This window comes from Hylobates moloch, unplaced genomic scaffold (assembly GCF_009828535.3).
Source record: "Hylobates moloch isolate HMO894 unplaced genomic scaffold, HMol_V3 SCAFFOLD_1, whole genome shotgun sequence".
NCBI lineage: Eukaryota > Metazoa > Chordata > Mammalia > Primates > Hylobatidae > Hylobates > Hylobates moloch.
This window is the reverse complement of record NW_026652276.1, coordinates 213,495,842-213,521,983: the sequence shown is the minus strand read 5'-3', so window position 1 is coordinate 213,521,983 and position 26,142 is coordinate 213,495,842. Positions and strand designations below refer to the sequence as shown.

The window sequence follows — 26,142 nt, the reverse complement described above, 5'->3', positions numbered from 1 at the left end:
GAGACACAGGACTTGGGTCCCCTCTCACCTCCCTACCCTTCCTGGGCACATGGGGCTGCCTTCCCCGGTGCCTCTGGCTGGCGAACACCTGTCACATGCCTTTCGTGGTGTGTGTCTGAGAAAGAGAACTAGAAGTGGGAAGCACGAGGGGTGTAGTCCTCCAAAAGAGGAGGCTCCCCTCCCTCGCGATGGCGGCGGCAGTGCCCACCGGAGGAGGCAAGGCAATCGTGGGTCTGCCAGCGTTCCCCAGAGCCCAGGGCTGCTCCTATTGTAGAATCACTCCCCAGAAGCCCGTGCTTTAAGGTCCTATTTCCCGCAAGCATTTTCATTCTTGTTCTCTCTGGCTGGAATTTCACAGGCTGCTCATTTTAACTTTTTCTGGAGGAGGTAGGAAGTGGCTGGGGTTCTAAGAGGCTTTTCCATAGTTCCCTTCTTGGGGTCTAAGAGCAACTAATTTAGGGTCTCAGTTTTCATAGGGAGAAGAACATGAGATCCAAGTCAAATTCAGAATTGAATATACATGTACAAGCTCCTGTGTTTCTGGTGCTGTCACTTTGAGGTAGCTTTCTAGGCAACCTGATCATATCATTCTCCCACAAAACTGAATAAGCTTGTACCCTCTGTCCAAGATCATGTGTTCAGAGTATCCCACAGACCCACCAGTGGAAAAAATATGTTAGGAGCCTTCCAGAACGTGATGGAAGAGGAGCAAACATTCTTTTGAACAAGGAGGCCCCAGTGCTAGGCTCAGAATTTGGGTTGTTTTTGTAAATCCTGAAGATAGGGGCTGAATGAAAGGGCTTTTTCAGCACCCTGACTCCGCTATTTCCAAACTTTTTTCAGCTCCTGCAAAGGTCTCTGGATAGGCTGGGGAGAAGCGCAGACGCCCCGGGAGGGAGATTGTATTCCTGCTGTGTGCTGTGTGAGCTGCCCTTTGATTGATTGAAAAGCATAGACGGAATAAAGCAAATCTCTCACAATGGAGAGACCCCAGTAGGGGGAAGAAACCTTATTTGCTTTTTAGGAATGGTGGGCGTGTGCACACACACACCCAAGATATATACACACATGCGTTCTCAGAGTCTGGCTAAATGTGGTCAGCTCCCCCCCCCCCCCACCATGTGTGACAATGGGGTCCACCTCTGTCTTCTGGGCTGTGGAAGAAATGGAACATTTCTCCCCACATGCCCCTTGAGGGCGTGGACAGGCAGATCCCACCTACGCGTACAGCAGCACATGGTTTGCAAAAGAAATTATGAGCTCCAGCAACAGCGGGTGCTTCCCAGGTAAACAGCCCCTCATGGGACCTGGAAGAGGCAAAGGGATAGGGTACAGGGTCTTCCTGAAATGTCTGTGTCTTCCCTGTAGACCTCCACTCCTTTCTCTGCTTTCCTCCCTACCGTCTTTCCTTTCTCATGTATTTGCAGCCTCAGGATCCATCATTTTAATGCAAAGCTAGTATCATTATGCTGGTTATAAGCTAAACATCTGGGTTCAAAAAATCTCTGCACTTTCTGCACTTAGCATTAGGTACTAATTTGGTTTCTAGGACAAGGCAGGCATTAATTAACATCTCTGTAAAGCGGAGTATACATCACGTTTTCCTGGCTCTCTTGCCCAGCCCTGGAGCATGCCACGCTGTCATTCACCCTCTCTGCCACTCTTCTGTGCCCTTCCTTTTAAGTTCTCTGAGGTCTTTCTCACTGGGAAGAGAGTCACACTAGAAATACCCCAGCCATGAATGCTTCTTTTCAGCAGACCCTCACTGCCTGGTAGATGGTGCTTAAGGCAGCTCTCCTGTGAGCACTAGGCATGGGTCACCTACAAGCTTCTTACACAATCACACCTCCCGGGGCTCTCGTCTGTCCTCCCAGGACTTCCTCCTGGATGCCCACTGGGACACTGCAGACATTTCTGGAGGACTCCAAGGCAGTCAACTTGTTTCCTTTCTCCTTCTCTGTGCCTTTCTGTCGCCTGCTGCTGCTACTCCCTGCAGACAGGGAAATCTGCACGGCATAGTCTGCCTACACACACTTGGCCTCGGGATCCTTTTCATCACAATGAGGGCTGCTGGGAATGAAGTGGGGGCTTTCTAGGATGGCAGCAGTCCTGAAGTGGGAGAGAGCTAAAGGGGCTGGGTCATTAACCACTCTTGATTCATAGTTATCAGGCTTTGATGCAAAGAAATCGCAGTGGATCTCTCTCCTCCTAGTCAGCTAGGGGGCATTTCTTAGCTGCTTCTCCCCATCCTCACCTAGAGAAGGCATACGCAGACAATGCACATCAGAGACCTGTTGGAGCAGCTCTGTGGTGGGTTACAAGGGGGCGGCAGCAATACAGAAAACACGACCATGGTCTTGGCTGTCATTAGACTATGCAACCGATGTGCCAGCATCTCCTCTCTTCTTATTTGTGTCCAGCGCTACCCAATGTGAAACTGGCTCAGACCCTGGGCTATTGAGTAGGTTCATTTCCCTCCCTTGACACCTCCCTTCCTCTTCCTCCAACCCCCACTTCTCCGCCCCCACCACTTGCTAATCTACCTCTTGGCTTTGTGCGCACATCCGCCAGCCCATTCGCCCTCAAATTTGCGGCACTCCAAGAAATCAATATAACATGAATTTAACGACAGCTGGATGATTAAGTGTTATTTATATTTAAGAGCGGCATTTTAAAAAGACGTCTCACTAATAAATCAAACGGCTGTTTGGGAGATGCACATGATTAGGGTAATTGGCCTATAGGCTCTATCGAGCTATGCTTGGTCCACACAGGGCCCTGTGGACAGGACACTGTCTCTTTAAAAGCTGCAAGCTCCACTGCTCCCTCCCCAGACTCCCACCCGATCCCCTCTAGCTGCCCAGACTTTTTCTTTCTTCTTTCATGTTGCCCTCACTGCCCAGGCTGTACCATTCAAGTTGCGGTAGGAAGGTGGAGCCCGCAGGGAGACTGAAGGGGGCTCTGCTGCTAAGTGGTGAGAGATGGATCTTAAAACGAAAGGCAGGCAGGGGTCCTGATTCCCCTGGAACAAGAGCCCAGGCCTTGTTCCTGAAGGAGGAGGCTGCTTCCCTGCATGGTGTGGGGCAGCCTGGAAGAAGAGCTTCCTGAGTCCCTGTGTGAGTCTGTGTATGCCCCCACACCCTTGTCTGGTCCTGTGGCATCAGCCTCCCAAGGGAAGAGGCTGTGAGGATATTAGTATTGGTTTCAGTTCTTGTAAAAACAATGGAATGGAAGATGATAATTAATGATGATGGTGGCCAATATTTATTGAGCACTCATTTGGTTTAGGCACCATTTAAGTAGTTTGCCTCATAACAACCTAGATAGGCTATTATGGTCCCTATTTCCTCCAGGAGGAAACTGAGATGCAGGAGGTTAAAGACTTTGTCCCAGATCACACAGCCACTTAGTGATGGAGCCAAGTCTCACTTGTGAGCAATCTGACCTTTCTCCTCATCACTGTGCTGGTTTCCTCCTTAGAATATATGTGCTCACTGTTCTGCTGCCCCCTTGGGAGGTTTATGGGTGAGTGCTTGGGAGGAAGTTTAGAATATCTGGTCCCTAGTCTCTTGCACTACCTCTGTGATGCCAGGCAAATGGATTTATTCACTGAGCCTCGATTTCCCCATTCTTCAAGGGAGATGAGTCTTCTCCTTGGCTGTTGGTAGGTTATAAAATTGCATGGATCATTCTAGCAGAGTGCTCAGGTCCTGAGGGTGACTGTCACCTCATTTGGCAATTCCCATTTTCTCCCAGGAAAAAATGAGTGAATGAATGAATGAGTGAAGTCCCCATCTTTACTTTAGACTCTATGAGGCTCCAATTGTGATAGGAGTCTAATTCTCCCTGGTGACTGCTTCAAATTGCTAGTATTGTAGAAACAACACTTCCTCATTTCATCTTTAAAATAGCTGTGCAAGGTAGATATTGTTTATTCCCATTTTGATAGCATAGAAACTAAGGCTGAGAAGAGAGTTTAGGTGAGATGTTCAAGGCCCCAGGTTGCTAAGGGATGGATGATTTTTTCACTCTTGGGCAAAGATTCTTACCATTACACCACTCACGGTAGATACTTGACACTTGTTCATTCATTCATTTATTACTCCTAGAGTTTCTGACTTCAGGATCCAGAAGCAGGGAAGAAATCTGTGCCTGGGGACATCATGCCATGCTGGGTGCCTGGATCCTATGGTGGTTGCAGCAGAGACTCATCGCGTGTTGGTGCCAATGGACCATGTCAGGGGATAGCCATCCTGTAGCACTTGGAGGAATTTTGATAGGTCCCCATTTGCACGAAGAAAATAATTCAGACCTGAGATGGTGCAGGCTAAGGCAAGGCATTAGGAATTACATCCTGATGCAAAAAGGTGTGGGTGTAAATCCCTGAAGGAGCCCATGGGCCCGGTTGGGTTCTGTCCCACTCCAAAGCCAGGGCTAAACTCAGTCCCTCTGGTCTGAACATTTTAGGAAAAAGCAACAAGTGAGGCACTTTGGTTACTTGCCTTTTTTTTTTTCTTTTTCTCCAAAAGACAAACTTTTATTCCATGCATTATTTCTTTGACTTCTCTACACTGTAAAGTGAGTGAAAGTTCTGTCCAACTTGAGGTGGCTAGAAGGGGTGCACTTGGAATTTCATCACCTCCCCCTCTGAGGCAGCAGTAGGAATGAGTGGATAAAACATTGGGAGGTAAAGTCCTGTGCAAACTGAAACCAACAGGTGTTGGCGAGATCTCAGGCATCCTCTCTTTTCCTTCTAAGCTTGGATCTTCCCCTCCCCCTCTATGGTGTTTCCTCCATGAACCAGGATTCGCAACAGCAAATTGGATTTTGGGATGTTTTGTCACTCCGACACAAAACAGATCACTAGCTAAGAGGATAGTCTCCGCAGTCAATGTGCTGAACACAGCCTCACTGAATCAATTCCCAAGGTCTTACAGGGTAGAGTATTTTCATTATGAAGTAGGACAGAAGCAGTGGAGGAAGAGGTCATTGGAAATTTAGGAAAGGAAAACCATGGCAGTTGAAAGGCTTTCCTGGTCTTCGCTCGAGATCAGTTCCTTATCTGACATACTCACTGAACTCTTCTTGAATGAGCACAGCTGGATTTCCCTTTTGGTAGTGTGGAGGCTCAACCTAGAAGGTGAACCAATCATTCCTTGGCTTTGACCCAGAGGCCAAGAGGAAAGAAGTAAGCAAGGCATAGCTGGTGGATTGCTTCCGTTCTCATGGTGGGGTTAGAGAGTGAGAGGAGACAGTAGCAGACGTCAGGATGTGCAACTGAAGCAGCCTGCCTGGAATGTCAGCTAATGTTGCTAGAGTCAGTTGGAGTTCATTTTCTTCCTCTCCATCTCAGACCTGCTTTCCTGAAAGTAATACTTAAAATAGACCAGAGTTTCCCAAAGTATATTCTGCAGGGGAGTGAATAGGCATTACATACAAAAAAGTTTCCGCAGTGAAATAAGTTTGCAAGACCCTGGGTGTAAAGCAAAGCTAAAGATACTCCTTGCTGCAGGACTTCTCAGAGCCTTTAATACACTCACATGGATTGTGAAATCACTAAAGTAGATTAACTGTGTAGTGAACCTGGAATCCACTGAGAAACACTGGATTAAGACAAGCACTTTCCTATGACTACTCTCAAATGTGAATAAAGGGGTGGCTTCTCCAGTGAAAATTTCCACTGAACCTTTGCATTATGTAAACCAAGCACTGGATTCTGCTGATGGTGTGAGCAATAGATTCTCAAGCAGAATTGTGCCAGATAGGTAGAGAGTCCACTTCTGGCCTCAGCATTTGCTCAGCCTTCTTCAGAGCCAATCCTGCCCCTTGTCTTTCCAAGGAAAGAGACAGCTACTTAGGCACATGTCCATTTTCTTAGGTTCCTAGATGATTCCAATATGTCCCGTTGCTTAAAAACCACTGTTGTGGAAAAAGCTAGGCTTTGGATACAAATAGATGTAGATAACTCTAACTAAAGCATCTTGGGAAAAATCATTTTATGTTTCAGTTTATTGTTTATAAAATGAGGAGGTTAGTCTAGATCGGTGATTAAACATAGTTTAATATGTATACAGTGAAAGTCTTTGCTCCAATGAAATTTTATACGGAATTCCAATGCACAGAACAGATGCAAGCAGGACTATTCTTGTCAAAGCTATGGAGAGCCTGGGCCTTGCCCCCTCTGCCTGTCTGTCCTTCACCCCAGTCACAGCCTGGGTTCCCTAGAAAGTAGAGCTCAAGGCAGAAGCTATGTGTTACCACTTTATTGAGGGGTGGGGTCCCAGGGAAGCAAAAGTGAAGCAAAGGAGGAGAGGTAGGGAAGGAAGGAGAACAAATAGTGTGTTACCAAGCTGGCCCTGCCTTGCCAGTGAAAAGCAGCTGGTGGCTCAGTCACTCAGGAGGTATCCAGGGAAGCCTGGTGTGAACACTATGTCTCAGAATAGTCTGTGGTGGTGAGGCACAGCCAGCAGTTAATCCACAGGTCCTTCTGGTCTGCTGGAGCTCACTGGTCACAAGTCACCCCACGAGACATGAGTCAACTCCCCTCACTTTGGGGTTGGGAATACCAGGTCAAGCTAGAGCCTCTGTGGGTCAGGCCCTGGGGCTGGGGCTTCCTTGGCTCTCCCTGCAGAAGGTGTGTCAGGGTTACCCCTACAGGAGCCCAGCCTTTGCCTCTGAAGGAAGAAAAGCCAGCAAGAACTTTAGGACCAGAGGAGCGGCAGAAAGCATCACTGAGGCCTTTTGTCCATTAGATACTGACTCTGTCTTCCTCCCTAAATACATATGCTTGCCCCTAACCACTGATCGATGTGACCAACTCACTGACTTAGAGACGTGGGTCTGCATTAGGGCATCTGCCTGAGAGTTGCGGCTCCTAGAGGGTAGGGTCAGCCTCTGCTTCAAGCAGTGTCTTGTTTAATCAAGAGCTCAATTCATGCTTTTTAATAATGGTGAAGAAGCTGCTCCTGGCAGTGGCAATGATAACAAGGGTTCAACAGGAAAATGGCTGCAGTTCAGAATTGGGGTGGGGTGGCATGATGTCAGGTGGGACTCAGCAGATTTGGGCAGATATATAAATTGGAAGTCTGGGATAATGGTTTCCATGCAAAGAACATAAAGTTCTTCAGAACAGAGTCAGATGGCAAGACAGGGCAGGGTACTCCAATTAGGAGCCCCAGAATTCACGTGTCTATGTCAACACTAGTCGACTACACTATTATCCCATTGAAACCCCAAATAGAAACCACATTAAGAATGGGCGCCAATCCGATTTCTGGAGACTTTTCTAATGTTTTGGGGCTTACTAAACAACAGCCAGCCTTCCGCATAGTGGTGTGTGACTCTCAGGTGCGGCACGGCTGCTGGGAAGCAGGGAGAGGTCGTAATGACCTCTGCCACCCTCCTAGTTTTAAGAAGTAATGAAAGCATTGAAATATAATGCAACAGGGGACATTTCTGCATAAAATATTTCCTGTAAGTCATTGCTTGTAGCTAGTCCTGCCCCTCATCAATGTTTTTTTTACTACTCTTGTGCTTTGAAGGCCCTTTAGGGTCAGGCTGGGGAGAGGACTGATGGTCATGCTGTGCTTGTGACCTCTTTCCCTGCTCTCTTGTCCATTAGATACTGACCCTATCTTCCTCCCTAAATGCACTTGCCCCTAACCACTGATTGATGTGAGCAAATCACTGACCTAGAGACATGGGCCTGCATTAGGGTGTCTGCCTGAGAGTTGCAGCTCCCAGAAGGTAGGGTCAGCCCCTGCTTCAAGCAGTTTTTTGTTTCATCAGTAACTCAATTCATGCTTTTTAATAATGGTGAAGAGGCTGCTACTGGCAGTGGCAATGAAAACAACGGGAATCATGTATTTCCTTATGTTTTAGGTTGAGAGGGATCATTTCTTACTTCTTGTATACTCAGTGCCCAACCCAGAGCCTATCTTACTGGAAGCAATTGATAAACATTTGCTGTAAAAATAGAAGGAATAAATGGAGCAGGATAAGGTGGAGAAGAATGACTTTAAAAATATCAAGACTAGGGAAGTGTGAACCAGACTAATATGGTGGGTTCTTGCTCTGCAGCAGGGACAGAGTAGGGATCACATCAAGTCAGACTGACTGGCTATTCCAGAGGATTCAGATGAATCCAGATGGGTACAGGCTGAGTCCCTCAGTTACCCTCCAGCATCCTGGGTCATAGTGGTTGGGGACAGGTAGGTGCAGTGGTCTTGCACATGGATGCACATGGAATTAAATTATTTCTCTCTGTGTAAAACTCACTATGGGTTTAGGCGCTGATAGATTAGGGGGGAAGACCAAGCTGAATTTAGCAGAACATTCCAGAGACTAGTCTATAAAATCCTCCATGGAAAGAGCGTTCTGTGACCAAGTAAGTTTTGCAAGCATCCTCTCTTTTGTCCTCTTCAGGAGATGCACAAGGGCGAATTAAAGGTGAAGAAGACCTGTTATTTGGAAACCTATTTATTCTTCGCCCACTGCTTTTCAGATTATTGGGTCATGGGGATCCCTTTGTGTGGGTATATTTAAGCCTATTGATGTCTCCTGGAAAGAGGGTTCCATAGAAAGGCATTTTGGGAGATGGTGACCTTCAACTGGAAGCTTTCAAGTTTTGGTTTACTTCAGAGGTGAAGAAACCAGAAGAATGAATTCACTGTACTGACAAAATAGGGACTTGTAGGGACTTGTGACCCCAACTTTCAGAGGCACCGCCTGCCTCTTGTCCTTGTCATTTACTTTTGAGACTCCCAGAAATGACTGCGAATTCTCACAAAACTTTAGCGACCGTGGCCTTGCGATCTGCCTTCGGGTGTATATTTCATAAAGAAACAATTTCGAAAAGTGTGAATGCCACTCTGACAGGTTTGTGGACATGTTTCCCACAAGTGGCACTTTTTGGTTGCACATAACGGATCAAGATGGATGTTTTCAAAATATGTGAGTAATGACATTCACCTCAATTTTTTTTCTCCAACTATACTTCTTGAATAAGAGGCTTCAATATAACTGACAAAGATAGATGTTCCTTATCAAATTAACAAAGGAAGCTTGAGTTATTAAGGCACATCTCCCTAAGCTTTGGATGGCTGAAACAAATTTTCTCTTGGGAAGAGAAAACTTTGCCATCCAAGAAAAGGCTGAGGATTTCTAATTAGACTGTAAATCCATGGTTTCCACCACTGGGTAGTGACCTGGAGAGTGAAGTTAGGCATTTCCCATGGAAAGCGTTTTCACTGCCCGGCATTCTTCTCACATAGGTAATGATTGTATGTGTGTGTGTGTGTGTGTGTGTGTGTGTGTGAGAGAGAGAGAGAGAGAGTGTGTGGGAGTGTGTATGTGGGTTGGGGTAAAAGGGGGTATCCTCTCAGTGGTATTTGTGTTTGAATCACTTGGGGACACTGTCTGGTAATTCACATGCCCAATTATAGAGCCCCCACCCCCCATGCTTGGTGCAGGCACAGTGCTCCTTTCCAGAGTGAATAACAGTTGCTAACACACACTAACAAAATTCCCCTGACGCCCATTCATAAAGCATTGCACTGGTGATTCTATCAGCATTAAATTGTTTGGTGACTGAGCTTAGAATTATAGGAATCGGAGAAATAAATTAGCAGTAAATCAAGTCCCAGCTGAGTTCGAACCCAACTGCAGTGAGTTTTAAATTAAAAATATCTTGCTATGATGAAGCAGTTGTAAGTCAAGCACTGGAGCTCTGTTGCTCTTGACTTTGGAGAAGTGTGGCAGCCACCCTTTGAAAGGAAAACCCTGACAACAGCTTGTATTGATTCCCAGCCATGCTGGGAAATTGTCACTTCATTTCTTCTTCATAAACTGTTGGCTTTCTTTTTTTTTTTTTTTCAAAAAAGGAATCCTATTTGCAGGGATACAGCAGAGCTTTGGGAGGAAGACAGGTGGGAGAGGGCTCAGGCCCATGGGGGACTATTCATGGCATTCTCTTTGGTCCCCAGAAAGAATCATGTGGAAGAGGAATCTGGGTCTGTGAGTGTCATGTGGTTTGTTTCCCTGCTTGGACCATATTTGATTCTTCTTTCTGGAGGATCTGTACAAAAAACAACAAAGAGAACACTTCAAGGAAGCTGCAAGACTGTCGTATTGCAGTGACAATTGTGGTGTAATAGGAAATCATTTATGTAAGTTATGGTGCCCTCTGAATGGAGCTTGTCAGAAATGTGGCTATGGTTTTTCCAGGCCTATTTTTGTTTCCTCCTGCAAAATAATCCTGAGGTTTTCATTTTCAGAGCAATTGAAGAAGTATTACGTACTGGCCAGGGAATATGGAGACCGAGCTTCTAATCCTAGGTCTGCTGAATGTCTTTCAGCAAGTCCCCTCTCTGGGCTAGGCCTCAGTTTCTCCTCTTTAAAGCCAGGAATAAGCCCTTGCTGTTTCCCACCTGCAGCCCAGGAGGTGAGGATGAATGTGGCCTTGCATATTAAAGGGTTGGGTGAGCATCAGAAGAAAGAGTCTATTTACACACAAGGTCAAAGAAAATCAAGACAAAGAGAATGAAAACTGAGCTTAGGCCTCTCATCACACCTTTGCCAGCTCCCGTGTGTTTGCTGATCTGGTGAGGAGGTGTAAGTGATAAAAACCACATGCAGAGGGTCAGAAAGGAGAATACAGTAGGGATGGCAGGAGACAGTAGCAGGGGATGGTCAGTGCAGGAGTCCAGAGGCCTGGGTCCCCGGGGGGATCTCCACCCTGGCAGTAGTAGGTTCAGCTGGGGACTGCAGAAAAAGAAAAGGTTCGTAAGATCCCTCGATGCCTACATTTCACCAAGCTCCATGCACATATATTTGCATATTTTAGTAAGAGAGGTTGATATGCTGTTATGAAATATTTAATCAATTAATTGACCAAGCAATCAGTCAATTCAAGCAATATTTATTGAGTGCCTACTATGCGCTAGGCACTATGTGAGAATTTGTGCAGAGATGAAAGACCTACTTCTGCCAGTAGAGAGTTCACGGCTTAGTGTAGCCACAACATACATGGGAATAGAGAATTTACATGCAATGTGGCAGGAAGTGAGATTGGGGCATGAAGAGGGTGCTCTGGGAATAGGAAGAGGGGCACCCATGCAGTTATGAAAAACAGGACATGAAGAAGGACTCCTGGAGAAGGAGGAGGAGGAGGAAGAGAAGGAGGGGGAGGAGGAGGAGAAGGAGGGGGAGGAGGAGGAGAAGGAGGAGGAGGAAGAGAGGAGGAGGAAGAGAGGAGGAGGAAGAGAGGAGGAGGAAGAGGAGGAAGAGGAAAAGAGAAGAAGGAAGAGAGAGAAAGAGGGAGAGAAGAGAGAAGAAGAGGGAGAGGAGGAAGAGGAGAAGGGAGGAGAAGGAGGGGGAGGAGGAGAAAGGAGGAGGAGGAGGAGAAAGGAGGAGGAGGAGAAGGAGGAGAAGGAGGAGGAGAAGGACGAGGAGGAGGAGGAGGAGAAGGACGAGGAGAAGGAGGAAGAGTAGGAGGAGTTGGAAGAGGAGGATGAGGAGAAGGAGGAAGAGGAGGAGGAGGAAGGGAGGAGGAGGAAGAGGAGGAGAAGGAGCAGGAGGAGAAAGGAGGAGGAGGAGAAGGAGGAGGAGGACAAGAAGGAGGAGGAGGAAAAGGAGGAAGAGGAGAAGGAGGAGGAGAAGGAGGAGGAGGAGAAGGAGGAGGAGGAGAAGGAGGAGAAGGAGGAGGAGGAGAAGGAGGAGGAGAAGGAGGAGGAGGAGAAGGAGGAGGAAGAGGGGCATCCAGTTGAGTTTTAGAGGATGTTTTGAAGGATCCCTCAGATTGGCTTTGTGAACTCATAAGCAGAGGTCCCACGTGGAGGAAGCAGCACAGAGAGGTGAGAGCACAGCCCTCTGGGTCTGCAGGAGTTCAAGGCAGAGGTGGGAAGTGGGGCAAGGGGCAACACGGCAGAGGCTGCACCAGGACCAGTGTCAGTGTCCAGCTAAGGGATTTATCCATCAGGCAGCAGCCAGGCCTTGAGGATCTCCAAGGAAGAGGATCAACAAGACCAGATTTGTACTGTAGCAAGATTCAGCGGGGGCCACATGGAGAACAAGTGGAAGCAGGCTATTGCAGTAAATCAAAGCATCCTAGCCGGGGCTGATCAAAGGTGGTGGCAAAGGAGAGAAAGGGGCTGATCTGAGAATTACATCGTAGGAGTTAGCGCTGACAGATGATGGTGGATATGGTGGTGAAGGTGGTGGGCAGCAAAGAACGGCCAGTGGGGTTGTCCTGCAGGTGTCCTGCCTGGGCAGCTGGTGGGAGATGATGCCATTCATGGAGCTGGAGAAATCTGGACTGAGGCAGGTTGTTGGGGGGAGTGGTGGGGCAGGAGTGCTGCATTCTTTTCTGGACAAGGTGAATTGAGGCACATGTGGATTTGCAGGTGGAAGTGACCAGGAGGCCGGCGGATACAAGGCTTTTGTGTCCCTGGCAGCTTCAACTTCATGCTTACCTAGTGCTGTTTACTTCTGGACCGAGTTGCAGACTTAGGAGTTCCTTTTGGGATCTGGCAGAAACTTGACAAAGAAGCAAGAAGATCCACGTAGAGATTCTTGCATTTTTCAAGTGGTTCATGTTTCGATGTAAACATACTGTCTTGGACAATGTACTTGAAATTGTTCTGAAAGCATCCCAGGTATTCACCTTCCCTTAGGAGAGTCCCACTACTTTCCAGTGGGAAAAGAACGATCCCAGGAGGCTGAGTAGCACCCAGGGTGCTATGGAGCAAGCTTGGAACAGAGCACACCTGGGCCTCTGTTCTGCTTGTTCCCTTCCTCGGTGCATGCCTCCAACTTCAATGAGTGCATGCTCAAAACAGTGTGGTCTAGGGAAATGAACTCCACCATGAACTAAGAGATTGGTGATTAAAATATTGACCTTGCCCATTGGGAATAACGTCCTGTTGGTCTAATCCCACATTCTGGGAGGTAGGACAAGGTCTGCACAATCAAAGCCTGCAGGTAGGACCTGGCCACTAGATAGGGTTGGCTTGGTCCGGGAGTGTCAAGTGTCAAGGAAAAATTTTTATCATGGGAATGCCTTTAGGTGGGGCAATCCCTCTCCAGGTTCTACCGCCTGTTTCTCATATCTTTGCTTCACACATCTATGATGAAGGTATTTTTAAAATACCAGACACAGTCTAGGGCTTAGTAAAACTCAAGCAGTATCTGTTCTCTCTCTTTCCAATACATGGGGAAAAAATGAATGGGTTAGCATATTAGTGACAGATGCTTTGCATTCTGCAGGGGAGCTTTATAATTTAGTGGTCTTCGTTTGTTGTAGGAGATGCAGACCTGGGCTTCTGTGTTCCATTACAGTGTTCATGTCATAGGAACTGCAGAGAACAGGCCATTGGTTTGAGCAGAGTGCTAGAGAGAGAGATATGCCCAACTCCTTCAAGTCTTCCCAGACGCTTTCAACCCTCTGTGCTGCTGCGGAAGGTAGTGAGACTTGAGGATGGGGAGAGGCCCCAGACAGTGCAGGGCCTCTGACTAGCCCGGGCATCATTTAAACCAGTTCTTCAAGACTGAGGGACCCCGGGAGTTCAGGCCCAAAGAGTGTCTTTAGTTGCAAAATTGCAGTACAACATCAAGTGAAACAATGGATCTACCCTCTTCTCTGGATTGCTTCTGGGTATCTCAGAGCTGCTAATAAAATTGGCTTGTGCTTTGGGCTGTCTTGTGGGGAGAAACGGGGGGCAGGGTAAGTGTTTTTGAGCTCTAACCTTTCAAAAACCCCATAGAGGTGGCAGGATTTCTGTTCATTCCTCCTCATGCCTCTTTTCCCAGCCCTTGTATGTTTTATCAATTGCTCTCAGCATGTAATACATTTACAGAGCTGCACTTTTGGTCTCAGGGAATTCAGCAGTTTCTCCAAGTTTATCTGGTGGCACATTGTTTCCTTACTAGGAGGCAGAGGGCAAGGCCTGGGGATCTAAGAAGGAAAGTAACCTAACCGCAGTGATCTGTGGTCAGGACTGGAATAGAGCAGTTGACGCCACCGGGGGTGTCCTTGTTACATCCCCTCACCATGCCCCTGTCCACTGTGGGTGAGGCCTTTGGGATTGGTGAGCTGAGCCCTCTCCAAGGCTCAGAGCCTGCAACAAAGGTAGGGAATCCCTACACTTTCCCCTTTTCTTGTACCACCTTCTTATGTTTCATTTTAGAGACTACCTACTGAGCTGGGAGTATCAGATGTCCTCAAAGGGGCTGCTGGCTTTATGCTCGGATGAGAAGATCTAAGAAAGCAGGCAAAGGCGAAAGAGGCGGGGTAGTGACCATGTGCATGATGTCAAATTGGACAAAGAATCTTGGCTGTCATTGGCCCCAGGCTGATTGTTGGGGGTGTGGAGGAGAGAGAGTGAGCTTTGCTAAACCCAGGCCTAATTGCATGAAGTTGCTGTAGCTCATTTCACTCTCCTTTGTTCCTTCTCCTAGGACTTAATACTAGCAAGACCGAAGCCTTCTTAGCAAATACTTAAAAATAAACTAATTGAATAATTTTTCTAAACTGTATTTATATTTCTGGCCATCATTGTTGAGTGAAATGGTATTTTATTTACATCTAGGATTTGCAGAAATGTAATAGAAGTTCTCTTGTTTTAATTTGATGATGCTCATTTTTGGAATGTTCTAAAGAACATTTATAAAAAAGCTTACAGAATATCACATATAGAATATGTGAAAATTCACTTATATAGTGAATATATATACCAAATATAGAAAATTCACTTTGAAAAAATGTCATTTCTCCCGCACATACTGTTTTGAAAGAATGACATATTCACCTAAAACTTATATTTGAAAACTTAAAAATATTGCTAGGCATGGAACAGCATTTAACCAGGTAACAAATTTTACAAGTAGACTTAGCCACATGCCAGGTCTGGGCATTTTTGTGTGCAGACAGTATTATATGTAGAGACTTTCTGAAAACTCAGCCTGCCAAGAATTTCCTGGTAATATATGATTATTGGCTTGTATTTTCAATATTTACATCTCATATTCCCACTTAATTGCAAGCTTCTTGAAAGCAGGCATTGTCTTAGACGCATTTGCAGTTCCCTTTGGACCCAACATAAGGTTGTTTGATTGTCTCTCTCTCTCCCTACCTTAAACTTGGTTTTCTGAGCTTGAAAAGAAAAGTATTTGAATGGTCGGACAGTAGAGGGCATTACACATCCTGAAACAGCTGTGGATCTACAGGAAGTGGGAAGTAGCTTCCTGGGGAAGTCTGCAGGCAGTGATGTCCATGTCTTGGTGTTTATTCTTCCATACAATTATCATTTTTCACCAGCTGATAGTAAACAGAGCACCTAATGAGTAGGTCTCTATACCACAGATGTACCATATTGCTTGGTAGACACAGAGGAGCTGCAGATAACATCCTTTCCAAAATGATAACTCCATTAAACTTGGCTGACTTCCTGTTGTCTTTGGTCAAAAGGTCCAAAGGTTTTGCAGAGGTGAAAACTTTTTTTTTTAAAAAAAGGTAAATTAAAGGAAAATTCAAGGAAATAAAGAGATTTTTATTCAAGGGCACAAACAGTTGCTCCTTGGTAATTGATTGCCTATCTTTATGTCCCCCCCGCCTCCCATTAACTCCATCTTCTGTAAAGAGAATCTTAAGTTGTAGGTTTTGATAAACTCTCCTCCCACCTCTTTTCTCTGAGCCAAACATCCTGGCTGTGCTGGCAAGTTGGGAGCCTTTGCAGGGGATGGGAAGAACTCAACTTCAGTAGCACGTGATAGAGGGTTCTTTCTCTTTTAACTGCTTTGCACATTGATGGAGAGCTCATTGCTGCTCATGGTGCAGGTAGGTCTGACTCCACATCTAATTTTGTGACTGATCACAGGTGCAGGTCACTATCTGCAGGAGGTGTGGATAGCAAAGCCCAATGTCAAAATTCATTCGTGTGGCAGGGTTTCTGGGCAGAGGGTCCTTTAAGATCTTGGGGCAGCCCCCATCCCACTGCTGGTTCATAACCAGTGGGTCTCTAAGCTTCTCTCACCCTCATTTTATGTGTGTCTTACACAAACTTCTGCCACCTGGTACTTTATTCATTAATATTTTTTGAAGACTAAAATTTGAATTTATGTTTGTCACATTCAATTTCTTTTTGGGGGTCCAGTTTTGACCCTGTTTCAGGCTGCTAAGATAGTCTTAAACTTTGTTTCATCCTCATCAATGGGTTGAGTCTTACTCTACTATTAAATGACTTCTCTCATATTATCTCATTTGACCTTCACAAGTCCTGGAATCTGTCAGTTGCAAATTTGATAAATGTGACTCTCAGTCTTTATTCAACTTACTGATAAAAGTATGAAACAGCACAGCACCAAGGACAGAACCCTTTGACATGGCATTTTCTGAAGAGCTTCCCTTTTGGGTTTGACAAATAACCATTGATTCACTTTCTTTAGGCTCCAGAAGCAGGAGAGCACCCAGGACCCAGGATAGACTTTGGAGTCAGACAGGTCTGGCACTGCAACCCAACTTAATGCCAACTTGGCCATGCCCAATGGGCAGATTATGTGGGGACTCATTTCCAATGATTATAGGCAGGTGAGAGCTACGGGCCTTCTCCTCCACAACCTTCCTACAACAGCAAGTTGCAGATTCAATTCTACCCTACCTACCAATCTTTGTTAGTAACCAGGCATGGAAATAGCCATACAGCCTGTTTTTGAAGCTCAGTGTGGATCCTGCTGTCTGCCTCAACTAGTGTGCCGGGGAACGGTCTCAAGGTTTGCTGATATAGCGGGTCACCTCAACCCTCCTGGTGGACAACCAGAGGGCACGAGGGGCATGCAGCAGGCAGAAGCTCCTTCTCTGGCCCCAGGGTGTGGTAAAAATATTATCACTTTCTGCAAGTGTCAGGAAGTGAGAAAGTTTGGGAGGCACTGACTTAGTAACTCTGACAAGTTTATTTCAAGGAAGATTTATTTGAGGCAGATATGGCAATGAGGTTGCAGGTTTCAGCTCACCTTGTAGTGGGATTAGAGGACAGCATCCTTTGAGAGATGAAATAGACCCTAGTAGGACCCCTAGGCCAAGAATGGAGCCACAAAGCGCTCTAGGCTTGCCAGATTCTTGTGCCCAAAGGGCAGAGACGCCTGGATGGCATTTCTAACCAATTATGCATATTCGACACTGCTTAATTTCCTGTTGATAAATTGTTTCCAACATCTCTTATGTTTTTTAACAAACAGTGTAGACTCTGATGCAAGGCTTTCAAAGGCTAAGTCACCAGCCCTGGTTAGTTACAATACTTTAGATGTCGACTAACCATCCTCGGGTGAGGATTGGAACTAACTTACATTATACCACTCTGTTTAAGCTGATGCATTTTAAAGTAATTTACAGACATCGTCAAGCCTTGGCTACTCAGCTGTGTGGCATCAGCATGTTACCTGTCTTCTCTGATGTTCAGTGTCCTTATCATTAAAAGAGTAAAATAAGGGACTGCTCTAACAATTAAGTGACATAATACATGGAAATAGCTTACACACTGCTTGACACATATTAAATGCTCAATGGAGAGGTAATATTATTGAAAATTGTTGCCTGTTCTTCAGATTCCTAAAGCTTGTCAGTTCTGCTTCTTGCCACCCTATGTTGGATTAAAACACTTCAGTTTTCTTAGTTTATAAATAGTCACATCTGTTTCTAACACTGGGCTTCAACAAGTCTACTGCCTTGAGGTTCTGTAAGCAAATGGGAAGGGAAGAAGAGCAGGTGGCTGGTCCCATTGCATTAATTCTGGCTCTCCGTCAGAGTATGACCTCTTAAAAAAAGATTTAAAAATATTTGTAGGGATTCCTTTATTTTTGGAAGTCTCAGAATTTTCTCAGAGTCTAGAATTAACAGCCACGTTTATATATTCAATCTGTCCTCAGATCAGCCATCCACATGTAAACGTACGTTATTTTTATAGGACCTAGAGTGATATCCTAGATAATGTGGTTTTCTTGCCAGGCCATGGTGATGCTTACTGTTTTGTTTTTTTTTTTTTTTTTTCAGGTTTACCACCCAAGACTCTGAATTTGGTGTAGGGAGAGCAGGTAGGAGACTCTTGGCTCAAAGCAGTGGCTAACCATTAGTGAGTAATTATTGCCTGGAGCCTACCTGATAATTATGCCAAGCATTGCAGGATGGGGCATCTGCTAATGTTTGCCTGCAACAAAGTCAGAAAGCTGAAGTGGTCCATCAGAGACCAGAGAGGTGTGTTCAGAGTACATGGTATTTGCATACTTGGATGTCCTCACCTGCCTCCAACAGAGGATATTTATGAACACAGCCCATCTCAGCTGTCTTCAGCCCCAGGCCCTGGTTTCCTGGAAAGATAGACTTAAACTAGCGAGTAAGGGCCTCTGGGATTCTCCTGTGTACAGCCAGCCAGCCAATCAGAACCCTCTGCCCTGAGGCACCCTGGTTCAGAGCGTGCTCGATTCTTCCAGGCACCTTAGCTTTGAAATCAGTGAAATCTCTGCATGATGACAAATGATTAAGCTGGAAACATTGCATTATTCCCAGCAACACTCGGGCTGAGAGAGGAAAGAACCATTGGTTGACTGTGGAGAAAGGTGATTTGCCACTGTGGAGAGAGAACAAAAGCTTGGGGAGTCTGTAAACGGAGTGTGTCAGTGTATTTTGAAAGTGATGGGACATCTGTGAGCAGAGAATCCGGCTCTGGTCTTGTGGAGGTGGTCTTTCTACCGCATAGCACACCATGGGGAGATTTGCCATTGCTTCTCTGTCCCCTAAAGGAAAAGGGGCACCTCATTGTCACACTGTCCCCCCAGGATCCTTGTCACTGCCATCCTCTACTCTTCAGCCCATCTATAGTGACCACAGGCCCTGTGTTCACTAGAACAGCCTGTGTTTCAGATATTCTGTGCCATTGCTTGAGTGTGTGTCCTGATATTTTTGGTTTGAAAATAGTCATGTATCTATATCTATATCTATCTCCAAATGGGTATCCTTGGGCAAAATTGAGAAGTAGTTGAATTTTGCCCCAAGTACTTGGGTATCTCCTCTCTATTTCTCTCTTTCTTTCTTTAGACAGGGCTTTTGGTGCTATACGCTGTAGTGCGTATACCTGTGAGCTGGGAGCAAATAAGGGCTGAAATTCTGCTCATGTTTTATTGGCCAAGGCTTGGTGTATCCCTTTGCTCAGGAGGGGTTGCCCTTTTCTTCCCACAAGATGCCTTCTGTTTACCAAGTTCTGGCCAACCAGAGAGGACAGCACTCCCTAATTCTCAGTAAATAGCCATGTAGATCAGTGGGGACCCTGCTGTTTGCACCCTCTCCACTCTCTTCTGTTTAGCCTTGGGTCACAGAAAAACAGAGGTGTTGGAGGAGGTACACTAAGGTGTAGGTTGTTGAAAGAGACAGCATGATGCTTGACCCAAAGAAATCATGTTCCAATGGTGGACTTTTAGCACGTCAGTGGAGGGAGTAAGATATGGACTGGTGCAGGGGAGCTTTGCTAGGACCTCTCAAACCAGACGGGAAGGTCGTACGTGTGGCCATTCGCTAGGTGCCTGTGCTTCAGATTGAGCTGGGGACAGCTGTCTCTGGCCCCTCTTTTGCACTTAATTTTCATGTACCCTGTCAGGAAGCTCTCCCCCTGGGCTGATGACCATCACCCCTTGGCTTTTCTGATGGGTCTGGGGAACCCGGAGTTCCTTCTGACTGTGTTATGAACCTCCTGGGGGCAAAACACCATTCTCAGTAATGTGGAAAATAGCCTAAGGACTGCTGAGAGCTGCCTCCTGCCATGTCCCCAACTTCCTTTATGTGTGTCCTCCCTGTCATTCCAGGAAATGCTGACCTCAGGGTGAGCAGGTTGCAGGCCATGCCTGGGGCTGGCAGAAACATATCTCAGGACGCATCTGCAAGGCTTCTAGATCATCCATGTGTGGATGCCGTGCCAGAGCTAGGCATTCAGAGCAGCAGGTTTTCTGCCTGTGAGGTCCACCCAGAGATACTGGCTTTTCCAGCAACCAGAATTAGGAGGAACTTCGGTTTCATGGCATGGGAGCCCATAGCACCCCAGAATCCTGAGCCAAGCATTCTAACTGCTAACAAGCCAATTCCCTGCCTCCTGGCAGAATCACCCCTAAGAGGGCTTGTAATGGGCAGTACTGGCCCCAAGGCAAAATTTTTTTTTTTTTAGTTTCTTTTATCCTAACACAACTTCTACTTCAACTAGCATCACTGAGCTGGCTTTGGGGTGAGGGTCTCAGGCACCTAATTGATTTTTTACAGAAGGGCATTTCTCCTGATATTAATCTTTAGGGAAATGGAAGCCCACTTTTCTTCTGTCCAGTGTTTTGTGGCCCAAAGGGGATGTGTCTCTAGATGAAGGAAATGGAGTATCAATGCTAATTTGAGATCCAGTGAGCAGCGGTTCAGGTAATCAGATACCACTTCAGCTGGAAACCTCATACCTGCAGAAGGACTTTTTCTTCTCACTTTCCAGAGCCTTCTAGCTATGGGGTGTGCTACAGGAAATTGGAAGCTTATGAAGAGGCGGGCTGCCCCATTCCCACCCCCAGGGCTGCCTGTAGAGAATCCAGGCCCTTCATTTCCCAGTGCCTAGCATCTTGGGGCAAAGGTACTTCCAGCTACTGCTCGTGAACTAGAATTTTTGAAGAGGGGTAAGACTAACAAAAAGCCCCAAACAAATAACTCCCCCTGTGGCTTCTTTTTGACCAAGTGTTTGCTGAGAACTAAATCAACTCTCGTAAGTGTGTTCTTTCTTAGTATTTTAAAACAAGGTCTAGGAGTCAGGGCTTTAGCACTGAGGTTCCGGGTAACTCTGCCAGCTGTGATCCTGGACACCATCTCTGAATGGCTTTTCCTGCCCCAATTAATGTCTTCCTTGCTCATCACATTAACTCTCACCGGGAGCTTTCCTGTCAAAGGAAGGAGGCGGAGCAAGCACTTAGCTTTCCATCTTCTGTCAACTTCAGCTGCATCTTGGCTGCATGTGCAGCATTGATTTTACATGTCCCTCCTCAGCAAACCTGCTAATAAGATTCTTTTCCCTCCTCTCCTTCCCCCTACCCCCTTCAACCTGGCCCCGACTCCTGGTCAGACCTTGATTACATGTCTCATTGATTCCATTCAGCTATTTATTAATACACTAATTAGTATGTTCATTTAAAGGAGAGTGACACGCTTTTTAAAAATAGATGTACAGAGGTGTAGGTTAATGGAAATCTCTGTTTATTTAACATCGATGTCTGGTGTGAAGAGGATTAGTTTTGGATGTTAAAAGGACACAGGGGTTTTTCCAGGGCTTAAATCACTTTAGCGGACAGTCACTAACACCCTTTGAAAGGTGACACCTAGAATCGTATTTCATTTTCCTTCAGTGATCATAGACACTCCAATATTGGGGTGGGGAAACTAGAGGGCAATTGAGAGGGTACAGTACAGGGCTGGTGGTATTAAGTCTTTTGCAGACAGCTCTGATTGTGTATGGGGACTGGCTGGCCCTTGCAACCTCCAGTGAGGTATACTCACTACTCTGGCTGTAGGACCCAACCGGCATTTTGTGATGAAAGGTGTGTGAATGGAAAAGCATTGCTTTTCTATTATAGGCTTGTTCTTTTTGTTCTTGAGTTGCTCACTATTAATCATGGCTGGTTAATTCTGTAACAAACCACCACAGTTCAATATGGGTTAGTATGTGGGGGGATTTTTCTCCATGCAGTCATTCAGGAGCCCAGGTTCCTTCCACGTTGTGGCTCCACCATCCTGTTAAGGGCTTCTCAATTTCCCACTGGCTCTTCTGTATCTGGTCAAGAGAGAAGGGAAGAGAAAATGTGTGAAGAAAGCTGCTCAGTGCTCTGGGGACCTGGGTGTGCACCTAAGCTCTCTGTCTCCAAGTTTGGCATGCCAGGACTGCACTTTGAGTGTTGGGGAATTGTCAGGAGGCTGCTGCTGTGGTCCAAGGGAGAAATTATGAGGACTGGGCCTGAGGTACTAAGTGGAAGGGAAGGCAGAGGCCCAGAAGTGGGTCTTGGTGAGAATTAGATGAGGCAGCTGAGGGGCACGGAGGACCGAGTGGGTGCTTGTGCTCTAGCAAAGGGAGAGAATGCAGGAGAAGGAACAGGTGGGGCTTGTTTTTGAGTAGCTGGGTTTGAAGTGTCTATGGGACAGCATGGAGATATACTGGGTCCGTGAGTGGCCAGGAGGTCAGGGGGAGACCAGGATTAATGTCTGCACTGCAAATTGGATGAGGGGCTATAGGTGCAGATGTGGTCATTGCAGCCCAGTGGAGTAGGAGGACTACTAGGGTCATCAGCAGCAGAGGAGCTGGACTCTTCCTTTCCTCCTCCCACTGAGTCTCTCAGACAGAAGCCTTGAGGGAGGGGAGGACAAGGGAGGTTAATTGTGTATAGCAGACTTTGGTGCCTTGCAAATGCAAAATAAAGTCATATTTTGGTTAAAACTCAAATTATGATGATTTTTTAAATTAGCTGAGCTGTGCTCAGATCCTCTTTAAGTGTCTACTAATTGCCTCCTGCAGCTGAAGAAATGCTGACCCCTCCCTCTCATTGCTATTCTCCCTGTTAATCCTAGCCTGGAAGAGGTCCTTCCCCAGATTCCTTCCAGCAGAAAGAGATCAGGCTGTGTGTTTGAATACAACTTTTTTTGATGGGTCAATGGTAATAAAGGAAACATAGAAAGTAACTTAACACTTCTTCAAAAGGTAGCCACTGTAGGCACATCTCCAAGCTTAGACCTGTCCTCACTTTTGGGTGACTCATGCCCCACTCCTGGGCATCCTGCTCCCTAGAGGAAGGGCAGGCTCACCACCATGCTGTGGGGTCAGGGGTACTCTGAGTTGCAATGAAGACGCACATTCCAGCCTTCATTGTCTTCCTAGGGAACGTTCACTTCCTTCAGGGTAAACCTTACCTTTGGGTAGCAGGTGGGGTATAGCCCTAGCTTTAAAGCACCCACAGAACAGCCACAGCAGAACAAGGTTCCAACCCCAAAGTCTGGGTTGGTGCTCCAAACTGCAACTGGATCCTGGGCTCAGCCTCCACCTTCTTGTAAAGTGAGGATCTCACCCACCTGTGCTGTCTTCTTCTGCCTAATTTTCAAACTATAACTCTACCTCTCTCTACCTAATGTTCAAACTGTGGTTTGAACTATAACTTGTCTGCCCATCCACAAAAATAAGCTGAGCATTCTAAAGTCATTTTAAGAAAAAGATCCTAGCCCCCATGCTGCTCCCCAAACAAACAAACAAACAAACAAGAAAGCAACTCACCCCAAGGAAATATTAAAGATGTAATTTAACCCAAATAGCAATTGTCATGACTGCTGAGGAATCCTCCCTGCGTTTGATGTACTTTGCCATTTTCCAGAACACTAAGGAGGGTAATGACTCAGGCAAATGACCCTCCCAGAGGCAAGGAAATCTGCCCCCAGGAAGATTTTAGGGTCCACTCACTTTTAAGGTTTTTCCTGCATTGATGGTTCCAGCTTTCAAAAATATTGGGAGGGCCAAATGTATCAGCATCACCGGGGTTGGGACCCAGGATTTTTTTAAGTTCCCTAGGTGATTCTCATGAGTAGCCAAGTTCGGAATCATTTCCAATGTCTGAAGTAAGTGGTTCAGTTCCTACCAAGACACCTCAAGGGTGTGTGAGTAGTTAATAAGTATTTTGCACGAGGGGAAATTAGGTTCCCTGGGATTCCTGTTTTCTTAGGTGGGATGATGATAGGGGTCTTACCAGAAAAGGGTCCTGATCCAGACCCCAACAGAGTCTTCTTGGACCTCACACAAGAAAGAATTCAGGGCAAGTCCATAAAGTAAAGCAAAAGCAAGTTTATTAATAAAGTAAAGGAATAAAGAAATGGCTACTCCATAGGCAGAGCAGCAGGATGAGCTGCTTGACGGAGTATACTTACAGTTATTTCTGGATTATATGCTAAACAAGGGGTGGATTATTCATGAGATTTCCAGAAAAGGGGCAGAGATTTCCCAGAACTGAGGGTTCCTCCATTTTTTTAGACCATATAGGGAAACTTGTGGATGTTGCCACGGCATTTGTAAACTGTCATGGTGCTGGCCTGAGTGTCTTTTACCATGATACTATATTATAATTAGCATACAATGAGCAGTGGGGACGACCCGAGGTCACTTTCATCACCATCTTGGTTTTGGTGAGTTTTGGCCAGCTTCTTCACTGCATCCTGTTTTATCAGCAAGGTCTTTATGACCTGTATCTTGTGCCAACACATATCTCATCCTGTGACTAAGAATGTCTAACCTTCTGGGAATGTAGCCCACTAGGACTCAGCCTCATTTTACCCATCCCCTATTCAAGATGGAGCCGCTCTGGTTCAAACACCTCTGACAGGGGTATATTTTACTCTGCAAACTAGGAAATAACAGATTAAGGTTTAAAAGCTACGTTGGGTATTTATTGGAACGTTTAGGAGAACCCTTGGTCTTGGTCTCGGGTGACAGCAAGCCTAACCTTGGGTCAGAGCACATTTCTCTTGGCCTGGGGCTAGGAACAGAGAACTCAGACTGCCTAGCAGCCTCTCTCACTGTTGTCAGTGTTGTCTACCGCCATGTCCCACTCCTGGGCTCTCTCCACAAGCAAATGCATACAAAATGGTGGGACATTTTTAAAAAAGCAAATAAATAAAGACCTTACTTGCACTTGAAATTGCCCTAGCCTCATCTGCTTATCATAAAAATCCTTTCTTAGTCATCTTGCAATTAGAATTAAACTCCACTCATTGATTTGTAACGAGGGCTAGGGGAGTCTAGAACTCCACTTCCTACTATGACAACTAAGTGTTTTCAACAAGCAGGACTCTCCAAACCCCTCACAAACCCCACGGGATTTGGGACGTGGCATTCCTAGAAACTCTTTTGAGGCTTTCCAAAGCCAGGCTTTGTCTCTCTTCACTCTCTCCCCACTCGCAGCCCTGGAGTGAAGCCACCAATTCAAAGGGCTCTGTGTGGCTGGGTGTTTTCTTCGGTTTCACGTTTTGTTCGACAGCATTAGATCTGCTCGTGTTCAGACTCCCCAGGGCCTGTGTGTGCGTCACTGAAGGCTTTTTGTCCTAATTTGGTCATAGTGGTCTTGGGATCTGTAGTTGTGGCTACAAAGAGAGTTGCTTTCTGCTTTCTTGCCATCCCCAGGGCTCTTTTGCCAGCTGCTGCATGAAGCTGAAATACAGAGCAGTCCAAAGAATAAAAATCTAGGCCACCAACAAACTCTCTTCTTGCCTCCACAGACCCTGATTTGATTCTCCTGGTAGGTATGTTTGTGAGGTCCTGATGGCTTTGACCGCCTCCCTGTTTTCTCTGAGGTTCTGGTTTGCCTGGCTGTTGGAATGTCTGTCCTTTCATTCTTCTGCACAGTAGGCCAGAGTTGGAATCCCTGGTATAGTTCTGCACCCCACTAGGAGATCCCAGGAGGAGCCCCAGACAGCTCCCAGCCTCTCGTCTTGACTCCTACTACTCACTGTATCCTTACGCATGCCTTCATGCACTCAGGAGCACCCTAGCGAAGAAATGGATGCAACCACATTGGCATGGAGGGAATGCTTGTTAAACGACATACAAAGACCTAGAAACTTAAGCAGAGATGTAGGTGTGGGAAGGTTTAAGAAAGCAACATACTGTATAGGCTTCAAGGTAAAGACTCCGAAATCAGATTAAAGTTCAATTCACATCCCACCACTTTGTAGTTTGGGCAAAGGTACTTAAATCTCCCTGAGACAGTGACTTCATTTGTAAGATGGGTGTGACAATGCCTTCCTTACAGATTATGTGAGATGACGTGTGTGAAGTGGTCAGCATCAGTATTGGGCCCAGAGCAAGCATCATTGAAGAGCACAGCCTACCGTATCTTCCTTTTGAAAAGGATTTTTCACTTTAAATTCTCTCTGTGAACTGGAACCAGGGAAAATATCACCATGGAGCTAGCTTGCTGTAATTCAGTTTACTATTTCAAGAGAGGAAGTATTTAAAACATAGATGTATTTTTCAGGCCACTTGTAACAAATTAGCATCCTTTTGGGCTCCCTTTCCTGGAATAGTGAAACCAGATGGGCCAGTTTGGCATTTGACTTGC

At 46.1% G+C, this 26,142-nt stretch overlaps 1 protein-coding gene across 5 annotated transcripts in view; it reads left to right on the top strand.

Annotated features, from left to right (window-relative positions):
* Nucleotides 1-26,142, top strand: part of PLXNA4 (plexin A4) — a 527,428-nt gene that overhangs the window by 72,733 nt on the left and 428,553 nt on the right. The window contains exon 1 of one of the 5 annotated variants that reach the window (XM_058426826.1): nt 18,044-18,081. The exons of the other annotated variants lie outside the window; for them this stretch is intronic. The gene's annotated coding sequence lies outside the window, so the exon portion shown is untranslated. Of the gene's footprint in view, nt 1-18,043; nt 18,082-26,142 lie in introns of those variants that run through there. 5 annotated transcript variants of the gene reach the window in all.